This window comes from Balaenoptera ricei, chromosome 10 (genome assembly GCF_028023285.1).
Source record: "Balaenoptera ricei isolate mBalRic1 chromosome 10, mBalRic1.hap2, whole genome shotgun sequence".
Taxonomy (NCBI): Eukaryota; Metazoa; Chordata; class Mammalia; order Artiodactyla; family Balaenopteridae; genus Balaenoptera; species Balaenoptera ricei.
In genome coordinates this window covers 60,729,295-60,752,613 of record NC_082648.1, presented here as the reverse complement: position 1 = coordinate 60,752,613, position 23,319 = coordinate 60,729,295, and the positions used below count along the sequence as shown (strand labels likewise).

The following is a 23,319-nucleotide window of genomic DNA, read 5'->3' as shown; positions in this document are numbered from 1 at the left end:
GTGGCTATCTCTGGTGAAGGGACAAGGGCTAGTTTTTCTTCTTTGAACGTTTTCTGCATTTCCAATATTGTCTATGATGAATATGAATTATGTCAGTCATATAAAAGGTTAATTTTAGAAAAAAAAGTGTGCCTATATCCCTGGGTGTATCATAAAACTTCCAGGTCCAACAAAGCAATAATCATTTCAATATTTAAATCAATGGGCAGTACAAGAACGAAGTATCAAAATTCAAAAGGCATAAAAGCTCAAAAGTAATCAGAAAATCCCATATTCTCTGAACTAAAATTGTGCAATTCTCTCTTAAGCTCACTAATCGCCCAAACATTCAAGATGTAAAAAAAAAAAAAAAAGAAAAGAAAAAGGAAGGAAAATGTGAACAACTCCTAAATCAATCCTGCTATCAAATTCTATTCCCATTCAAATGCTCCCCCAAGAGCTTTAAAACCTCATTGGTGAAGTGTCCTCCAATAAAGTGTACCATTATGCTCTGTGCCAAAAGATTAATAACACTTAACCAAGATGATGACTTATAAGTAGTCTCCATTGGGTGAGTCAGGGTAGGAAAAGACTCATTCCTGCTAGTGATAATTATCCCTGGGTAAATTATTTCCTAACTATGCTCTCCCAAAGGTGACTTCTTCCAGAGAGCTCTTACAGAGAAACCAATAGCCTGACAGCATTTATTTTAAGGTCATAATCTACTTGCCAGCCTATGTCAACCTAACAGTCTTCCTCTTTATCCTTCTTCCTTTTTTTCAAACCTTTCTAGAATGTATTCTTCATTCCTCTCCCTCATCTAAAAAGTAACAACAATAATAACAGGTAGCATTAATGGAGTACTTAGCATAATGTCCAGTATATAGAAAGGGCTTTATAGTCATTCATTTATTCATTGTTTTATTCACAGAACAAATATTTACTGAGTACCCACCACTTGCCAAGCACCGTGTTAGGTTCTTAGTATCCATTAGTGATGAAAGCAGATAAGATCATGCTCAAATGGAGTTTTCATTTCACAGGGAGATGAGCAATAAAGAATAATCATAATAAGTAAATTAAATAGTATGTAAGGAGGCGATAATAAAAAGCAGAGCAGTGTTAGGAGATTAGGAGTACCATAGGGCGGTTGGTATTGTGCATTGATTTCTAAGTACAGCACAGGCTTCTTTAAGAAGGTAAGATTTGAACAAAGATTTGAAGGTAAGGAAGTTAGCCAAAAAGGCACCTGATGAAAGAACATTCTAGGCAGAGAAAATGGTTAGCACAAAGGCTGTAGAGTGAAGAGCATAAGTGACCTGTTCAAGGAGCGAAGAGGCCTTAGCCTGTGGCTTAAAAAAGGAAGAGTTGACAGGAGGGGAGGGGAGGGATGATCGAAGACAGCCTTGAAGGTTTTTGTAAGGACATAGTTTTCTGAGAGAAATGGAATCCACTAGACAGTGCTATGACCTGACTTACATTTTTAAAGATCTCTCTAGCAAGCTTAAGCCACTGAGAAATGATTGTAGAGGACAATGATAGAAATAGTGCAGGAGGTGAACTCAGATCAAGGTGGTAGCTGCAGAAGTAGTGAGAAGTGGCTGGATTCAGGACAGTCTTTGAAGGCAAAGGACAAGTGGATGTGGGGTTTGAGAGAGAGAAACAGGGCTGACTTCAAAGGTTTTGACCTTAGCAACTGGAGAGAGCTGCCATGAGTAAGATGGAAAAAACTGTGGGTGAAGCAGGTTTAAAGGGGAAGTTCAGGATTTCAGTTCTGGACATGTCACAGTTGTGGGAGATGTATATTAGCCATCTGATGAGATGTCTAATAAGCAGTTGGATATATGGGTCTGAGGTTTGAGAGAAAGGTCTGTATTAGAGATAAAAGTTTAGGAGTCATCAGCATATGGAGGGTATTTAAAACCATAAGGCTGGCTGAGGAGAGCGGAGGGGAGAAAACAAAGCAGAACAAGGTCTGAGCCCTATGACACTCCAGCATTAAAAGCCCAGGGAAACAAGGAAAAAAAAAAAAAAACAGAAAGGAACTGAGGATGAGAGATCTGTGAAGTAGGAGAGAAATACCATAGCATTTAGTCCAGGCAGTAACCAGGTATTATTATTATTCCCATTTTACAGATAAGAACACTGAGGCTTAGCAAATTGATGCTGCCCTGGGTCACACAGCTCTGTCTTCTGGACTTGACTCAGGTTTGTCTGATTCTGTCATCCAGAATGCTGAACCACTACCCACCTAATCTTCAAGGCATGTCTCTTCCCTAAAAATACCTCTCAAACGCTCATTCTCCTACAGTGCATGTACTTCAAGACTAAAGTATCTGGACATCCTTCTCCATTCTCCCACTGTTTCTTGTAGATCATCTTAGCTCTTTCTACCTTCGGTTTTTTAAAAATGTGCTTTTGCTTCTTCAAGGTATGTTTGATTCCCCCATCACTCCTTATAGCCTTCCTTATTATCCTCATCTATTGACCTCCCCATCATTTCTCGAGACCCACTGAGGACAATGGAAGTCGAGATAAATCAGTACCAGTGTGGGTGATTATCCAACAGCCCCTTTTCCACTGCTGAGACCTGACTCAGCCTAAGTACCCAAGATTCTGATACTCTGTTCTGCAAACAGAGCCTCCTAGACTTGCGTACAGCCCGCTCCCTCATGCCCATCAATGTTAATGATTGACTTCTTTAAGCCCTCCAGTTCCTGACCCCTCAATTTCCTTCTTCTCTTTGGACACCTCTTGACTTCACTTTCTTCCCTATTGAGCTGCAGCTTCCAAGACAACTCCTCTGCTCGTACACCTCAGCAGCTAAAGGATGCTGAGGGAATCACACCACGGCACAGCTTGCTGCTATGTTATGACTTCCAACCTCAAACGGACCTTCAGTGGTTCTGGGCAAGACTTTTCTATTCCTTTTTTTTGTTCTATTTTCCCTCCCATTCCCTGAGCGGCTATTCTAAGCCTTCATTGCTCTAATCAACCCTCACCCACTCCACCACCACACACACCATTCCCTTCCAAGTCATCAGAAAACCTTATCTCCTTCCTATTTCAAAGAGAAAATAGAAGCCATCAGTCACAAACTCTGTACCCCCAAAATTAATTCATCTGCCTCTCCTTCTGGAATAAATGTCACTTCTCTTATCTAAGACTGACCCCTTTGCCTCTGGATCTCACCACCTCTTACCTCTTCCCTTTTGGCTCCTGTATCTTCAGCCTTTCTCTCTCCCCTGGTTCCTACCCGCAGCAATTAAACCTGCTCTAGTGTAATAAATAAGCTAGTGGACATGGACTTTCCTCGGACACTCTTTGGATCAGAAGTGTTTTTTTATTCTCTCCACTGGAATCCTACTGTTCTTTACGAACTTGGCTCAAAAATTCCCTTGGTTCTATGATCACCCCTAACTGGAACATATCTATTTGAATTTCCATAGCATTTTGGGGTACCATTCTTAGATCACTTACCCCATACTATAGTTTATGCTTCCTTTCTTTGGGTGTCTTTCTTTCGTCCAACAAACACTTTCATGTAGCACTTCCAATGTCCTAGATGCTGTTCTAAACACATTTTAAAATATTGACTCATTTAATAATAACTATTACAAATATTCACTCATTATCTGTATATACTTTGCTATAATTATATCATACATTACATCATATCATATATCATATCATATAAGTCCTTGAAGGCAAAACTCGTAATGATATACCTTGGCCTCTCTCTATTATACTCTCCCAGACTGGGTGGGCACCTTGCCTATAATAGGGCATTCAATATGTTTTCCAAATACAAAAATGCATGGAAACAACTTGGGCGTCATATAATCCTTGTACCAATGCCAAAAACACCATACCCTGCCTTATTGTATAAAATGAAGACATATCTCACATGGTCTTTCAATTATGATGGACAAAATTATATGTAGTCATATTTACCTTTGAAAATCTCTTAGAAAGTTGCCACATGGTTGACGGCCTTCGTGTTATCCTTCAATAACTCTAGAAAACCCAGTGTTCACTCCAGTGCTGCAAGAGATACATATCTGTTTACTGAGTGCCAAATGAGATCATTGGTTTGCATCTTATAAGACAAATGATGTAGCTTTAAATCCTAGAATCACTTACAGCTGGTGAGATGTCACACAATGAGAAGCAGGTGAAAACTGGAAACTGAATCAACCAATAGAACTAGATTCCTATTCCCTAACCCACAATCATATATGCTTATCAAGTGTAATGGCAGGTAACCTTGCCCAAGTTTCTCATGCTGACCATATCTCATTGAATCTGAACACATTAACTGTAAGACATGTAGTTTTGTTTAACCATTAAGAAATTTAAAATACTGCCAATTCACTATGTCATGCCATCAACTGTAAGAAGAATCCCAATATTAGAAATGTTAAAATGTGTATCTTAGAATCAATAAGTACAGTATTAACATTTTTAAATCAAACTGTAAGATCCTCAAAAGCAAAAAAAAATTTTATGTACCCTACAGAGCCTTGTCCAAAGTAGGCAATCTTTTATCAAATTTGATCAAATATATGTAAAAACCAGTTGAAATTCTCCTAGTGGGTTAGGGACCATCTCTTAATCTATGAAGAGTCATAATGAATCAGCATCTTGTAATGTTACTAGAATAAAATAAGTTCACAGGAAATTTCAATCAAGCACTGTTAGACTGCACCCTGCAGGCCTGCAAACCTTGTACTTGCCCAGACACGAAACTGAAGAAAGAGCCCAGAGAGAGTGACAGAGACATCAATGGTTTATTGGACAGGGATCTTACAAGTCAGAAGCAAGCAAAGTCCTGGAGCAACACCCACTCTATACGGCAGACAGCAGGCAGGACACAGCAACAATCTTCTCAGCGGGAGAAGGAGGCTACCATTTACAGGGGGAATTGACATCAGGTTGACTCATCAGTTACCAAGGAAACCAGTACTGGGGCAGGGGGCAAGCACGTAGGCAGTTACTGATTAAGCCCTACGATTAAGAGGATTGGATAGTCCTATGAGTTAGGTGTAAGTGAAGCAGGCCCTGGTCAAGCAGGGGATGTACAGAGAGCAAGAGAACAGCCATCTTGAGTGGCCTGACCATACAAACGCATAAGCAGATTCCTCTTTATTACAAGTAAAAAAACCCAAAGCTTAAATCATTTTGATCCCCAATATCCATTTGTAAGCAAGTGTAATCTCATTAAGATAAATCCTAAAAACAGTACGGAAAATAAGCAACAGGTTCCCTGAAAGTTGTAGGTAGAACCAAAAAACTGAGCAATCAACCAAATTCACCACCTTTACTATTTATATATGAACTGCTGGGGTTGGGGGTATTTCTGCCTTTCTCCTTGTGTCTCTGCTCTGCCCACAGGGGTAACTTCTGCCTGTGCTTCCACCACTGTCCTCTCCCTTACTAGCTGAATTCTCCAGAGCCCAACTAAGGCATAAAATGTTCCAGATGAGTCAGAGCCTGAGGCAGACCCTGGATCCATTGCACAAATGGTCAGGATCACTAAAGTGAAATTAGAGACATTAATTCCCAGTTAGTGGCCGGCTGAGTCAGACTGGGTCTGCCCTGCAGGTCAGCTATCAGGTGAGAGGGAACTGGGAATCTGCTTTTAAGTTTCCCAACCTAAGTCTTGTGGTGCAGCATTTTAGACAGGACCATCAGGCAACTGCTCGGATATTATTTTCTATTTAAATACAGTTCTTAGTGTCTGTGCTCCCTCTTTTGGAAGCCCTAGGAAAGAGAATACTAAATGATGAATTCCAGCAACAGAAACCCCATCCAGAACCCTTATAGGGAACCTCCTGTCCCCACCCCCATAGCCTCCTCTACTGCTTTGGTGTTGCCATATAGTTCTAACCATCTGGGTCCACAGCCACTTAATCTCAGTCCCCAACTTGCTTTTTTTTTTGCCTTCATACTCAGCTGCCATGCAAGTGAAGACTGGGAAAAATTCCCTGAGCTTATTCTAACATGGGAACAGCCCTGACCCTCATACACAGAAAATAAGTGAGAAACAAGTCTCATGCATCCAAGTCATTTAATGATGTTAAAAGAAATTTGACAGATAGATAGATACATAGATACATGGATACATACATACATATATATGAATTTTTGGTGAAACATGGAGTAAGATTTTTTTTTAAAGAAGAAAAAAATGAGAACTATTCAGAAAGTATGTCCTGATCTTCAGTGAGTAAAGATTTATGTCAAACTTTATTGTTGTAAGTCTTATATTTTCTTGGCAATTTTGCTATGTATCATTAACCCTACAACATCTGCTAAGATAAAATTTAAATAGGGCATGTTATATCACTTTATAGACATAGGCAGGACTTCATTGCTCCTAGGAGTTTGGGCTTCTAGAGATGAAAAGGACATGAATGATCATTAAATCCACTCCAAACACTTTATAGATGAAGACACTAAGAGGGAAGGATTGTCTGTGATGCATTTAGCCACTGATTAAGAACTAATGCATTAGGCAACTGAACTTTTACTAAAGGACCCCAGCCACAGAGCCTAATCAGAGTTAAGAAATAGAATGAGAAAAAGAATTTTTATTCTTTCGTTATTTGTATGAGGGCAGGGTGTATTGGGGGAGAATGGGGGAAAAAAAGCATAGAATACAGGCAAATGGAATGCTAGCAGGGACACTTGAAATACTGCCCAAAGAAACATTCTAAGAGACAGGAAGGCCCACATAGTTATTGTTTAATAAAACCAGCTTGATATTTCAATATAAAAGCAAGAATGGCTGAAAAGTGAGTAAGCATCTCATTAAAACCACTCTTAAATTCCACTTTCAGGCCTCATCAGAATATCAAAGGAAACAGCACATTTTTTTTCATTTATAAACTATCAGATATTCTTTTACAATCATCCTTAATCTATTCTGAAAGCCTCCAAGTCTTCTCAGTGCAACTTTATCAGATATGTATCCATAGTCCGCATCTTTACATGCATACATTCCAATATGTATCTAAGTATATGAACTACTGTTGCAATTTTGTGTTACAAAAACTGAATAGCATAATGATGCAGGTTTGAGTGGGTTTTTTTTAAAGGCTGTTATATTTGTATAGACATCTACACAAATCACATGGGCTTATCTTTCTGAAAAAAATGTTTTAATCCCTCAGGTACTCTCCTCTTAACAGAATCAACTTAATTTCATTTGACATTGTCCTTTCCAGAACTGCAAATTCAATGAACGCAGCAGGTCCTGATCTTGGTTTTTAACAGATGGCCTCAACAACATGACAGTAATAGCATCTGACATGCGTTGTTTCAATGATCTCTTTTACTCTTGGAAAAGTATGGAAGCGTTAGAGTCCGTGTGTTCCTTCAGATTGTTATTTCTGGCATGCTCTTCTTGGCATATGTTATGATGAACCATTCATAACAAATTAAATTTTCATTAAGGTAAAAAAAAATCTTTATAATCCATAAGCCTACAATTTGTCTTGGTTCCCAAGGTAACATATTCTGTGCAAAGGGGCCAGTTTTACAAATAATTGAGTGTGGGGCTGGCTTAGAATTATTTTGTAAGAATTGGCTGTTTTGCTAAAGGAGAAGGGGAGAGAGGGCAGATGGGAAAAGCCTAGAATCCCAGTAATGGAAAAGAAAGATATCTGCAAGATTCATGGTCTTGCTCGCAAAGCATTTTCGCGGGGACACAAAAATCACAGGATCCCAGGACACCCATCAAAAGAGGCTAAGCCACATGATACCACATGAATGGCACCACATGGGCTGGATATAAAGACCCGCTGCAGTAGGCAGAATTCCTGTACCTTTAAGGTGAGCTTTAGAGTTGATTGTAGCTGTAATTAACAGCTTCCCCTAACTGTGCAGTAGAATTTTCCTGAAGGACTCAGTGGTTTTACTCACTGGCAGGTTTAGTAAAACGGGATTTCAGGCAGCACAGTGCTTTCAACTCAAAGTAGCTAAATCTAGTTAAAGCAGAAACATCAATGATTTTCAGTGAGCGTGCATCATAGAAATGTCTGAGCATCGTAAACCACTGCTGATTGCTTCTTTCAGAAGCAAACTGCAGCTAAATGGGGACCAGAGGAAGCGAGAAACCTAACCTAGGCCTCTCTCTTCCTGAGCTGACATTTAAATCCCATATAATTTTTTTTCTGATAATAATATATTCAAGCCTACTTAATAAATGGTAGGCTACTTTATTTTCAATACACACCAGAAATATTGGTCACCATTTGGGAAAGAATTTGAATTTAATTCTTTACCTCGCCTCACCTCGAGCACAGCCTTCACTTCAGTGATATTTCAGAAACTGCATGAGACAGAATCTCTCTTACATGAGCTTTTGCTATAAGGCACTTCATTAGACCCTTTCTACTGAAAATTGAGTTCAACTATTCACAGAGAGAATATACAAATGTGTAAACTGAAGTCCAAAATAGTATAGAATAAACAAACAGGTTCACTGTTGAATATCTTATTATAATGAGTATAAAGTATTAAGTATGCTTATGAAGTAAACACTTTATACTTTCCCAATTAGTTTCAGATAGGAACCTAAGGAGGAAAGAAAACTGAAGAGAAAAAAAAACAAAAACAAAAAAACGGTGAACACAATGAGAAATAGGAGTTTGGCAAGAGTTTCCTCTGCTCATCTGCTTAACTAAAAAGAAAAGAGGTTAAAAGAACCCATTAAAAGTGGCAGTAACACGACTGTCACTCTATTGCAGAGCAGCTGCAAAGTATTTCATTAGAAAGGGAAGTTCCAAGAATCGTATGTGCATGAGATTCAGGACTTCATAGATGCTATCAAAGAACTCACAGAAATGAGGGTTTGTGAAAGAAAGAGGAGATTCAAGCAGCTGAGGGCATCACAATAAGTACACACTTGAGAAAGAAGCGTCTGTGATGGAAAGAGCAGCACGTTCTGGAACCAGCAGGTGGTGCAAGGCTGGGAACAGAGTCCTGAGATGTGAGTATCCTGAAGACTCCCTGTAACACTGTAGCCTCCAGTTGCTTCCACCCCTTGGAAGAGGGCAAACTTCTTTGGACAAGGTCCAAAATGAACCCACCTTTGTCAAAGTTGGATCTTAAGTAAATAGTTCTGTAGGAAATGTTCACTGTATTCATTTGAAAACTCACATGTTGAAAATGGTATGACATAACCTCATGAGATTAATTTTGTAGTAGCTATTTTCACTGACAGAGAGAATCGACCATTACTTTAAATAGAACAATAATTCTTTCTTGAAGTAGATCTGGGTAAGAAACTCTAATTAGCCTTCTGAGATATTGAAGCCTTGGTAAAATAAATTTGATATAAAATATGTACTTCTTTCCAAAAGAACCAGTTTTCCACTAGATACAAAGAAAATCTTGATTAATTTATAAAAGGAGATTTTGAACAGATCCCATTTTCTAACCACAGTGCAATAAAAGAACTCAATAACAAAGCCAGAACCACTTAGCTATTTTAAAATATTCTCCTAAACGAGTTTGGATCATAAAGGAAATAAAAATTATGATAGACCATTGAAGGAAAACCACCAAAAAATAAAAATGACAATCTTGATAGGGTCAAACAGAAATGCTATCAATTTTAAAAGAAATAATAAGTCAACTAAGCATTCAGTGTAAGAAACTAGAGGAAGAACTTATCCAGAATTGAGTTCTGCTCCTACCTGGAACTTAATCCTTTCCCCTCTTCACCATCTCAGCAGATGGCACCACCATCTACCCTGCTTCAGCCCCAAATCTATGTGACATCCATGATTCCTCTTTTTTCTATTGATTGTAACTCAAATTCATCTACTCCCATTGCTACCTCCACATACCAAGGCCCATCAACTCTCACTTGGACGAAGGCCATGACCTTCTTTTACTCTTGCCCACCTAGAAGCCACTCTCCACACTGTGGCCAGGAGGTTCTTTTGGAAATATAAATAAGACTGTATCAGTGCTATTAAAACAATTCAATGGTTTCCCATTGCACGCTACTAAAATCCAAATTTCTCACCAAGATTTTACCTCAAAGACTGTAAACAGAGATCTGTAAACAGAATTTGACACACAGGTATGTTTTATTTGCCCTAAAGAGTATTTCAAAAGATTTTTAGTGTATTGCTAATGTTTGAAAAAAGAGGATATTGCACATTAAAACTGGAAATTTCTAAACTTTCTTGAAAAATTGAAAAATATATCTAAACTGGACCCATGTTTCCATATGGTGAGTAATAACCACAGTTCCTACCACCCCACCTTGTCTCTAGACCTTAGTTTGGGTATCAAGAGTTCATCATCAAGCAGGCACAGTCTCTTTTTCACACCATAGTTGTGAACATTTTTCTCTATGTAAGTACATTTTATCACGTGAGAAAATGAAATCTGGACAGAGAGAACCACGTGTTTCTTACCCCTGGGGCATTTTGTTTATTTATGACACCTGTTCCAAAACGGGATTGAAATGGAATGTCTATATGTTTTTTGATAATACACTAAACAGAATCTTCCAAATCTCCAGGTGTTCAGGGGAATTCAAGTATTTGGCATCACAAAGAAAAAGAAACTTCCAGGATAAAAACTCACAGGGCTAATGCAAGGGTTTTAACACAATATAACAATGCAGTGACATCTCTTGACATTATATACATATTAATATGTATTCATTTCCATTTCTACATGTAGCTGCTGGGGGAGAAAATGGTCTGTGGTCTACAGATTTCAAGCTCCTGGAGGATGGGGTACATTTTATCCCTGACCCACCTAATCCATTTGTAGCATCTTTCAAAATCTCCCTAGACACAAAGCAGAAAGAAAAGGTAATAACAATACATTGTCTTTAGATAAGTTTTCTGTGAAATAGTTGGAAGAATCTTACAACAAAAATTACATGTATTCTTGTGTCTCCATGAGGTAGGTAGACAAAAAGCTTTTATCTGCAATTCAGACAGGATGAATAAAGGTGTTAAGCGACTGGTCCATGCTATGTTTCTGGCTAAATTTCAGGTGACTCTCTGTAATTATTTCGCTTTTCAGGTGGCTTTGGAAATTTCTCCTCCTCTATCCCAGCAGAGCGCTTCTATTGTCTTCCCCACTCCTACCGCAGGGCTAATAGGTCTGTGATCGTCGTAGGCTGCAAGGCTGTCATTAGTCTCCCCCAGTCCATCACCTCACTTCTCATCCAAAAAGAGCTTCAGAATAGTTGGCTAGAGTTTCCTACTTGATTTTTTCCTTTTTTTTTTTTTTTTTTTTGGCTTTACATGCTCTGGTTTTCCTGACCTAAGGCTGAACATGTAAAATTCAACTGGTACCCAAAGAAACAGTATGATACATTCAAGCATCCCTCTGTATTTGAGGCCTTTGAGGCTATTTTGGGCACAAATCAGATTTTCAACAACCCTCAAATACAGGAAACCAGTGCTTCCCATTTAAATGATCAGTCAACCCATGTTTTCAGCTCAAGTGGGATAGGAGAGGTATTGAAATTTTAATTCACTCCTTTTCAGTCAATCCATGTAAATAAAATTACAGTCATTTCTATCATGCTGGAAATAGAATAACCCTACAAGTCAAGAGGGCTGAATTTTGGACCCCACTCTGCCATAACTTGCTAGTTGACAGAGTGGAAATAGCACTAACGGTGCTGTCTGACACAGAGGAAGTTACTTAACTTCTCTGACCCAGGTGTAAAATAAAGAAAATACTATTATTTCACATGATGGTTACGAGGATCAGATGGATTTGCTTATAAAAAGGAATTAATGGGTGGTATTCAATAATATTAGTCTCCTTTCCTATAAAATGAGGGAGTTGAATTTGGTGATCTGTAAGTTCTCCTCCAGTTCTAACATTTTATGTTTCTATTATTTCTTTCCTGGGTAGTATAAATTGTACATCAGCCAAGTTCCCTCTCCTAGCCTCCAAGCTGCCCAGCCTCTCACCTGCAGACTCAAAATAGCTCCAGGCTCTGAGACTCAATGACCAAACCTCCACATTGAACCCTATTTTCAAGAACTGAATTGCCTCCTGATTTCCTGCCTTGTACCATATTCCTCTGGGAATTTAATCACATCTCTTCCTTCCCATTTCTCTCAGGATATGCAAGCCATCCCTGAGCCCTATTACCATGGCCTGGTCAGTAGTACTACCTGCTGTAAGTCCTCCCTGCATCGACCACCTGCCGGCTTGGACACTCACTGCCTGCCTGCTGCCAGTTTGAGAGCCCTAAGCCACCAGCCAGGACATCTGTCCTCAGACCACGGCCAGGCCTCCCAGATGCCAGCTACCCACCTGCTGGCCTGCCTCACAGTGCTCACTGTGTGAAAGCCAACCCTGTTCTCTCCGGCCCAGCTGAGCTGGCCCACCTGTGGGTCCTGCACCATCAGCCAAAACCTGACCTAACATGGACGTGGACACTGATATTAACACAAGGATATAATATTATTTCTGAAACGAGTGCATGTTCTTTATACATTTGAGATGAAGTGTCTTAATACCTATATTTAGTCTATTTTGCAGCTCACTTTTTATTATCTAATTTGTTCATTAATTTGTATTTTTATGGAGGTAAAGCATATATTCAGAAAAGTATATGAAACATAATTGCATAGCTCAATGTAGCATCACAAAGCAAACATATCCATGTAACCAGTTACCAGGTGAAGAAATAAAACACCAGCAGCCCAGAAGTTTCCCTCAGGCCCCTTTCCAATCACTACTCTTCACTCCTCAACCAAGACAACTACTATCCCAACTTCTAAACCCACAGTTCCGTTTTGCCTGTTTTTGAATGTTACATAAGTGGAATAAGACATTATATACTCTCTTCAGTCTCCCTCCTTTTACTGTATATTTGTAAGATTAATCTATGTTTATTTGTGTGGTTGTAGTTCATTCATTTTTATTACTATAAAAAATTCCATTGTATGAACCTACCATAATTTATACATATGTTTTACTCATGATGGTTATTTGGGTTTTTTCTTGGTTTGGGCTATAACTAATATTACTGCTTCGACTATCCTTAGACATGTCATTTAGAGCACATGTGCTTATGTTGCTGTTGGGAGAATTTGATTGAGTTATAGGGTACACATATCTTCAACTTTAGGACACAAATACCAAATTGTTTCCCAAAGTGGCTGAACTAACTTATATGCCTACCAGCAGGGTGTGAAGATTCCTGTTGCATCATCACTAACCCTTGCTATTTTTTAAGTGTTTTAAATTTTAATATTCTGATAAGACAGTACTATTATCTCATGGTCTAATTTTCATGAACAAAAATTTTTAATTTTAATGTAGTCTAATTTATTATATTTCCCTTTTTAATTGCTCATTTGCTGTCCTCTTTAAGAACTCTTTCCTCATTTCAACGTTATAAAGATAGTCTCCTATAATATACTCAATAACTGCACTGTGCATTACTGTAGCCACTAGCTACATGTGACTATTTAAATTTAAATTTATATCAACTAAAATTTTTAAGGAATAAAAATTCAGTTTCTCATTCACACTAGCAACATTTCAAGGGTTCAACAGGCACACAGGTCTAGTGGCTACTGTAAAGGCCAGCACGGTTATAGAATATTTCTGTCATCACAGAAAGTTCTACTGAATAGTCCTCTTCTAGAAGCTTTATTATTTATTGTTTTACTTTTTCATATTTATGCCTATAACTCATCTGGGATGATTTCTGTGGGATCTAGGATATTGTTTTCCATATGGATAAACAATTGACTCAGCACATTAATTGAGAAGACAATTCTTTCCCTGCTGCACTATAATGAAATCATTGTCACAAATAAAAATATATGTGTGTGTATATATGTGTGTATATATATATATATATATATATATATATATACACACACATAGACATATATGCAATCTGTATATATACATATACATATATTTTTATTCATGACACTATGGAATAAAATGAGTCATCCTATCTTGTTCTTCAAAGGAATCTTAGCTATTTTTGGTCCTTGGCATTTCCATATAAATCTTAAAATCAGCTTGACACTTTCCACTAAAAAATAATTTGAATTTTAATTGACATTCATTGAACGTATAAATCAATTTGGAAAGAGTTTTCATATTTATTATATTGAATCTTCTAATCCATGAATATGGCACATCCATTGAAATAGTTAGGCCTTCTTTAATATCTCTCAGTAATAGTTTATATTTTTCAGTGAAGAGTTTTACACATCTATTAGATTTACTCTAGGATCCTTAATACTATTTGATGCTACTGGATTATCCTATAATCTTTTACTGTTATACAGAAACACTGTCAATTTGAAAAATTTTGATGATGTACCTAGCAACCTTGCTAAACTTATTTTTTTAATTCTACACACATGATCATATGCAAATAATTCTTATATCTTTTATTGCTTTTTCATGACTTACTGACTCGGTTAAAGCTATAGGGCATGAATCTGTTGGGGGTCTCCAAGGGTACCTGCAGGTTTTATGACTTCCTAGAAGGACTCACAGGATTCAATATTTAGTTATACAAGCAAAAGGATACAAAGCAAATTCAACAAAGGGAAAAAGCACAAGGGGTGAAGAATGGACTAAACCAGGAACAAGTTTCAAGAGTCTTCTCCCAGTTGAGTCAAACAGGACATGCTTAATTCCTCCAGCATTTCATTGTGACAACACAGAAGAAGTGTTGTCCACCAGGGAAGCTCATTAGAGCTTCCCAGTGCCCAGGGTTTTTATCCCGGACTGGTCCCATAGGTACTCTGCCTAGCACATACTAAAATTCCAGATTTCCAGACTAACCATGTTGTTTGTACAAACAGTTTAGGTCCAACGTTCACTCCTGTCAGCCAGGGAATGGTGGGACTACTCCTGAAATCCAAGTTTCCAGCTGCTAGCCAAACACCAACCTTGCAAGCAGGCCTTTCTAAGGATAGCATCTCAGGCCTGCTAATGTTAACTATTTTGTACAATGATTGAGAGTGACCAATAATAACTTTTTTTTTGTAATATGCTTCTCAGGGTTTATAACTGTTTTGCAAACTTCATTAAAAAAATGGAAAGTATTCTCTCCTTTTCCTTAATCTGAAACAGATTGTGTAAGATTGACATTATTTCTTATTATTTTCTGGAATAAACTAGTGAAGTCACCTGAGCTGGAGTTTAATCTGTGGGAAAGTTTTTAATTATGGATTCAATTAATTTAATAGTTACGGGACTATTCAGATTTTATATTTCTTTTTATGTTGGTGTTAATCAGATTTGTTCTAGGACTTGGGGCATTATCATCATCATCCCATTTATAGATGAATAAAATGAGTCAAATAATTTGCCCAACACTGCATGGCTAGTAAGTAGTGTCACTGGGATTTCAGCCTATAAATTCTATGTCCAGAGGACATGTACAAAGCCATTATATAAACCTCTTAAAAGCATGTTTTATATAGCAGAACTTCATTAAAAAAAACCTCATAAACTCTAAGTTTAAATAATCAGAATTTCCTAGGGACTGGTGTTCTCTAGATACAAGTCTGATGTGTTTGAACACACATTATGACATCATTTTAGGTTACTGAGAAATATTCTAAAACCAGTACATTCCAAACTTAGCAGAGAGTTTGAGATATTGTGTCAAAAATATGTATTACAGGGCTCCATCACTGAACTACTAAATCAAAATCTCTGTAGGCAGAATCCAGGAATCTGTGATTTTGAAAATTCTCCCAGTTATTGTATATGCAGCCAGACTTGTAAAGCATTGCTTCAGAGCTAATGAACCTAGAAGTCATGACTGATAAGTTCATGTGCTCAGAGTATTAGCTAAAATAAATCTTGTTCCTGGTTCACAACCTTGGACAATGCCTCTATCCCTGGTCAGTGTGTCTCCCCAGATGCTTGCTGCTCCTCACATAGAAAACCAAGTAAGGCTAGAGATCACTCCCTCCAAACTCATTGCCAATAAAGGTCTGTGTCTCTTCCTAGTCTTATAACAGCACCAGCCCAGATGAGCACCAAAATCACAACTAACTGCTGAACAATCATCAGCAGGAAAACACTGGAACTTACCAAAAAAGATACCCCACACCCAAAGACAAAGGAGAAGCCACAATGAGATGGTAGGAGGGGTGCAGTCACCATAAAATCAAAACTCATAACCACTGGGTGGGTGACTCACAAACTAGAAAACAATTACACCACAGAAGTCCACCCACTGGAGTGAAGGTTCGTAGCCCCACGTCAGGCTTCCCAACCTGGGGGTCCAGCAACGGGAGGAGGAATTCCCAGAGAATCAGACTTTGAAGGCTAGCAGGATTTGATTGCAGGACTTTGACAGTACTGGGGGAAAAGAGACTCCACTCTTGGAAGGCACACAAAAAGTAGTGTGTGCATCGGGACCCAGGGGAAGGAGAAGTGACCCCATGGGAGACTGAACCAGACCTACCTGCTAGTGTTGAAGGGGCTCCTGCAGAGGCGGGGGGTGGCTGTGTCTCACCTTGAGGACAAGGACACTGGCAGCAGAAGTTCTGGGAAGTACTCTTTTCATGAACCTTCCCTGAGTCTGCCATTAGCCCCACCAAAGAGCCTGTAGGCTACAGTGCTGGGTTGCCTCAGGCCAAACAACCAACAGGGAGGGAACTTAGCCCCACCCATCAGCAGACAAGCAGGTTAAAGTTTTACTAAGCTCTGCCCACCAGAGCAACACCCAGCTCTACCCACCACCAGTCCCTCCAATCAGGAAGCTTGCACAGGCCTCTAAGATAGCCTCATCCACCAGAGGACAGACAGCAGGAGCAAGAAGAACTACAATCCTGCAGCCTGTGGAACAAAAACCACATTCACAGAAAGACAGACAAAATGAAAAGGCAGAGGACTATGTACCAGATGAAGGAACAAGATTAAACCCCAGAAAAATAACTAAATGAAGTGGAGATAGGCAACCTTCCAGAAAAAAAATTCAGAATAATGATAGTGGACCTCGGAAAAAGAATGGAGGCAAAGATCGAGAAGATGCAAGAAATGTGTAACAAAGACCAAGAAAAATTAAAGAACAAACAAACAGAGATGAACAATACAATAACTGGAATGAAAAATACACTAGAAGGAATCAGTAGCAGAATAACTGAGGCAGAAGAACGGATAAGTGACCTGGAAGACAGAATGGTGGAATTCACTGCTGCGGAACAGAATAAAGATAAAAGAATGAAAAGAAATGAAGACAGCCTAAGAGACCTCTGGGACAACATTAAATGCAACAACATTCGCATTATAGGGGTGCCAGAAGGAGAAGAGAGAGAGAAAGGACACAAGAAAATATTTGAAGAGAATATAGTCGAAAACTTCCCTAACATGGGAAAGGAAATAGCCACCCAAGTCCAGGAAGTGAAGAGAGTCCCAGGCGGGATAAACCCAAGGAGAAACATGCCGAGACACAGAGTAATCAAATCGACAAAAAATAAGACAAAGAAAAATTATTAAAAGCAACAAGGGAAAAACGACAAATAACATACAATAACCTTAACCATAAGGTTAACAGCTGATTTCTCAGCAGAAACTCTACAAGTCAGAAGGGAATGGCACGATATATTTAAAGTGATGAAAGGGAAGAACATACAACCAAGATTACTCTACCCAGCAAGGATCTCATTCACTTTCGATGGAGAGATCAAAAGCTTTACAGCTTTTGAGAATTCAGCACCACCAAACCAACTCTACAACAAATGCTAAAGGAACTTCTCTAAGTGGGAAACACAAGAGAAGAAAAGGACCTACAAAAACAAACCCAAAACAATTAAGAAAATGGTAATAGAACATACATATCAATAACACCTTAAATGTGAATGGATTAAATGCCCCAACCAAAAGACACAAGCTCGCTGAATGGATACAAAAACAAAACCCATATATATGCTGTCTACAAGAGACCCACTTCAGACCTAGGGACACATACAGACTGAAAGTGAGGGGATGGAAAAAGATATTCCATGCAAATGGAAATCAAAAGAAAGCTGGAGTAGCAATACTCATATCAGATAAAATAGACTTTAAAATAAAGAATGTTACTAGAGACAAGGAAGGACACTACATAATGATCAAGGGATCAATCCAAGAAGAAGATATAACAATTATAAATATATATGCACCCAACATAGGAGCACCTCAATACATAAGGCAAATGCTAACAGCTATAAAAAAGGAAATCGACAGTAACACAATAATAGTGGGGGACTTTAACACCTCACTTACACCAATGGACAGATCATCCAAAATGAAAATAAATAAGGACCGGAGATTAACCAAGATGGCGGAGTAGAAGGACATGCTGTCACTCCCTCTTGCGAGAGCACCAGAATCACAACGGGCTGCTGGACAATCATTGACAGGAAGACCCTGGACTTCACCAAGGAGGATACCCCACGTCCAAGGACAGAGGAGAAGCCACAGTGAGACGGTAGGAGGGGCGCAATCAGAGTAAAATCAAACCCCATAACTGCTGGGTGGGTGACTCACAGACTGGCGAACACTTATACCACAGAAGTCCACCCACTGGAGTAAAGGTTCTGAGCCCCACGTCAGGCTTCCCAACCTGGGGGTCAGGCAACGGGAGGAGGAATTCCTAGAGAATCAGACTTTGAAGCCTAGTGGGAATTGGATTGCAGGACTTTGACGGGACTGGGGGAAACAGAGACCCCACTCTTGGAGGGCACACACAAAGTAATGTGTGCATCAGGACCCAGGGGAAGGAGCAGTGAGCCTGGGGGAGACTGAACCAGACCTACCTGCTGGTGTTGGGGGGTCTCCTGCAGAGGCGAGTGGTGGCTCTGTTTCACCGTGGGGATAAGGACACTGGCAGCAGAGGTTCTGGGAAGTTCTCCTTGGCGTGAGCCCTCCCAGAGTCTGCCATTAACCCCACCAAAGAGCACGGGTAGGCTCCAGTGTTGGGTTGCCTCAGGCAAAACAGCCAACAGGGAGGGAACCCAGCCCCACCCATCAACACTCAAGTGGATTAAGGTTTTACTGAGCTCTGACCGCCACAGCAACAGGGAGGGAACCCAGCCCCACCCATCAACAGTCAAGTGGATTAAGGTTTTACTGAGCTCTGACCGCCACAGCAACAGTCAGCTCTACCCACCACCAGAGCCTCCCATCAAGCCTCTTAGATAGCCTCAACCACCAGAGGGCAGACAACAGAAGCAAGAAAAACTATAATCCTGCAGCCTGTGGACCAAAAACCACAGTTACAGAAAGATAGAGAAGATGAAAAGGCAGAGGGCTATGTACCAGATGAAGGAACAAGAAAAAACCCCAGAAAAACAACTAAATGAAGTGGAGATAGGCAACCTTCCAGAAAAAGAATTCAGAATAATGATAGTGAAGATGATCCAGGACCTTGGAATAAGAATGGAGGCAAAGATTGAGAAGATGCAAGAAATGATTAACAAAGACCTAGAAGAATTAAAGAACAAACAAACAGAGATGACCAATACAATAACTGAAATGAAAACTACACTAGAAGGAATCAATAGCAGAATAACTGAGGCAGAAGAACGGATAAGTGACCTGGAAGACAGAATGATGGAATTCACTGCTGCGGAACAGACTAAAGAAAAAAGAATGAAAAGAAATGAAGACAGCCTAAGAGACCTCTGGGACAACATTAAACGCAACAACATTCGCATTATAGGGGTCCCAGAAGGAGAAGAGAGAGAGAAAGGACCAGAGAAAATATTTGAAGAGATTATAGTCGAAAACTTCCCTAACATGGGAAAGGAAATAGCCACCCAAGTCCAGGAAGCGCAGAGAGTCCCATACAGGATAAACCCAAGGAGAAACACGCCGAGACACATAGTAATCAAAGTGGCAAAAATTAAAGACAAAGAAAAATTATTGAAAGCAGCAAGGGAAAAACAACAAATAACATACAAGGGAACTCCCATAAGGTTAACAGCTGATTTCTCAGCAGAAACTCTGCAAGCCAGAAGGGAGTGGCATGATATAATTAAAGTGATGAAAGGGAAGAACCTACAACCAAGATTACTCTACCCGGCAAGGATCTCATTTAGATTTGATGGAGAAATCAAAAGCTTTACAGACAAGCAAAAGCTAAGAGAATTCAGCACCACCAAACCAGCTCTACAACAAATGCTAAAGGAACTTCTCTAAGTGGGAAACACAAGAGAAGAAAAGGACCTACAAAAACAAACCCAAACCAATTAAGAAAATGGTCATAGGGACATACATATCGATAATTACCTTAAACGTGAATGGATTAAATGCCCCAACCAAAAGACATAGACTGGCTGAATGGATACAAAAACAGGACCCATATATATGCTGTCTACAAGAGACCCACTTTAGACCTAGGGACACATACAGACTGAAAGTGAGGGGATGGAAAAAGATATTCCATGCAAATGGAAATCAAAAGAAAGCTGGAGTAGCTATACTCATATCAGATAAAATAGACTTTAAAATAAAGAATGTTACAAGAGACAAGGAAGGACACTACATAATGATCCAGGGATCAATCCAAGAAGAAGATATAACAATTATAAATATATATGCACCCAACATAGGAGCACCTCAATACATAAGGCAACTGCTAACAGCTATAAAAGAGGAAATCGACAGTAACACAATAATAGTGGGGGACTTTAACACCTCACTTACACCAATGGACAGATCATCCAAAATGAAAATAAATAAGGAAACAGAAGCTTTAAATGACACAATAGACCAGATAGATTTAATTGATATATATCGGACATTCCATCCAAAAACAGCAGATTACACGTTCTTCTCAAGTGCGCACGGAACATTCTCCAAGATAGATCACATCTTGGGTCACAAATCAAGCCTCAGTAAATTTAAGAAAATTGAAATCATATCAAGCATCTTTTCTGACCACAACGCTATGAGATTAGAAATGAATTACAGGGAAAAAAACGTAAAAAGGACAAACACATGGAGGCTAAACAATACGTTACTAAATAACCAAGAGATCACTGAAGAAATCAAAGAGGAAATAAAAAAATACCTAGAGACAAATGACAATGAAAACACGACGACCCAAAACCTATGGGATGCAGCAAAAGCAGTTCTAAGAGGGAAGTTTATAGCTATACAAGCCTACCTAAAGAAACAAGAAAAAGCTCAAGTAAACAATCTAACCTTACACTTAAAGAAACTAGAGAAAGAAGAACAAACAAAACCCAAAGTTAGCAGAAGGAAAGAAATCATAAAGATCAGAGCAGAAATAAATGAAATAGAAACAAAGAAAACAATAGCAAAGATCAATAAAACTAAAAGTTGGTTCTTTGAGAAGATAAACAAAATTGATAAGCCATTAGCCAGACTCATCAAGAAAAAGAGGGAGAGGACTCAAATCAATAAAATCAGAAATGAAAAAGGAGAAGTTACAACAGACACCGCAGAAATACAAAGCATCCTAAGAGACTACTACAAGCAACTTTATGCCAATAAAATGGACAACCTGGAAGAAATGGACAAATTCTTAGAAAGGTATAACCTTCCAAGACTGAACCAGGAAGAAATAGAAAATATGAACAGACCAATCACAAGTAATGAAATTGAAACTGTGATTAAAAATCTTCCAACAAACAAAAGTCCAGGACCAGATGGCTTCACAGGTGAATTCTATCAAACATTTAGAGAAGAGCTAACACCCATCCTTCTCAAACTCTTCCAAAAAATTGCAGAGGAAGGAACACTCCCAAACTCATTCTATGAGGCCACCATCACCCTGATACCAAAACCAGACAAAGACACTACAAAAAAAGAAAATTACAGACCAATATCACTGATGAATATAGATGCAAAAATCCTCAACAAAATACTAGCAAACAGGATCCAACAACACATTAAAAGGATCATACACCACGATCAAGTGGGATTTATCCCAGGGATGCAAGGATTCTTCAATATACGCAAATCAATCAATGTGATACACCATATTAACAAATTGAAGAATAAAAACCATATGATCATCTCAATAGATGCAGAAAAAGCTTTTGACAAAATTCAACACCCATTTCTGATAAAAACTCTCCAGAAAGTGGGCATAGAGGGAACCTACCTCAACATAATAAAGGCCATATATGACAAACCCACAGCAAACATCATTCTCAATGGTGAAAAACTGAAAGCATTTCCTCTAAGATCAGGAACGAGACAAGGAAGTCCACTCTCACCACTATTATTCAACATAGTTTTGGAAGTCCTAGCCACGGCAATCAGAGAAGAAAAAGAAATAAAAGGAATACAAATTGGAAAAGAAGAAGTAAAACTGTCACTGTTTGCGGATGACATGATACTATACATAGAGAATCCTAAAACTGCCACCAGAAAACTGCTAGAGCTAATTAATGAATATGGTAAAGTTGCAGGATACAAAATTAATGCACAGAAATCTCTTGCATTCCTATACACTAATGATGAAAAATCTGAAAGAGAAATTATGGAAACACTCCCATTTACCATTGCAACAAAAAGAATAAAATACCTACGAATAAACCTACCTAGGGAGACAAAAGACCTGTATGCAGAAAACTATAAGACACTGATGAAAGAAATTAAAGATGATACCAACAGATGGAGAGATATACCATGTTCTTGGATTGGAAGAATCAACATTGTGAAAATGAGTATACTACCCAAAGCAATCTACAGATTCAATGCAATCCCTATCAAATTACCAATGGCATTTTTTACGGAGCTAGAACAAATCATCTTAAAATTTGTATGGAGACACAAAAGACCCCGAATAGGCAAAGCAGTCTTGAGGCAAAAAAATGGAGCTGGAGGAATCAGACTCCCTGACTTCAGACTATACTACAAAGCTACAGTAATTAAGACAATATGGTACTGGCACAAAAACAGAAACATAGATCAATGGAACAAGATAGAAAGCCCAGACATTAACCCACGCACCTATGGTCAACTAATCTATGACAAAGGAGGCAAAGATATACAATGGAGAAAAGACAGTCTCTTCAATAAGTGGTGCTGGGAAAACTGGACAGCTACATGTAAAAGAATGAAATTAGAATACTCCCTAACACCATACACAAAAATAAACTCAAAATGGATTAGAGACCTAAATATAAGACCGGACACTATAAAACTCTTAGAGGAAAACATAGGAAGAACACTCTTTGACATAAATCACAGCAAGATCTTTTTTGATCCACCTCCTAGAGTAATGGAAATAAAAACAAAAATAAACAAGTGGGACCTAATGAAACTTCAAAGCTTTTGCACAGCAAAGGAAACCATAAACAAGACGAAAAGACAACCCTCAGAATG

The 23,319-nt window shown here is 38.8% G+C and overlaps 1 long non-coding RNA gene across 1 annotated transcript in view; it reads right to left on the bottom strand.

Moving 5' to 3' along the window:
- LOC132373414 (uncharacterized) overlaps nt 1-23,319 on the bottom strand; it is a 169,721-nt gene that overhangs the window by 133,951 nt on the left and 12,451 nt on the right. The window contains exon 2 of the long non-coding RNA XR_009505418.1: nt 3,934-4,023. This is a non-coding gene — a long non-coding RNA (uncharacterized LOC132373414). The remainder of the gene's footprint in view (nt 1-3,933; nt 4,024-23,319) is intronic.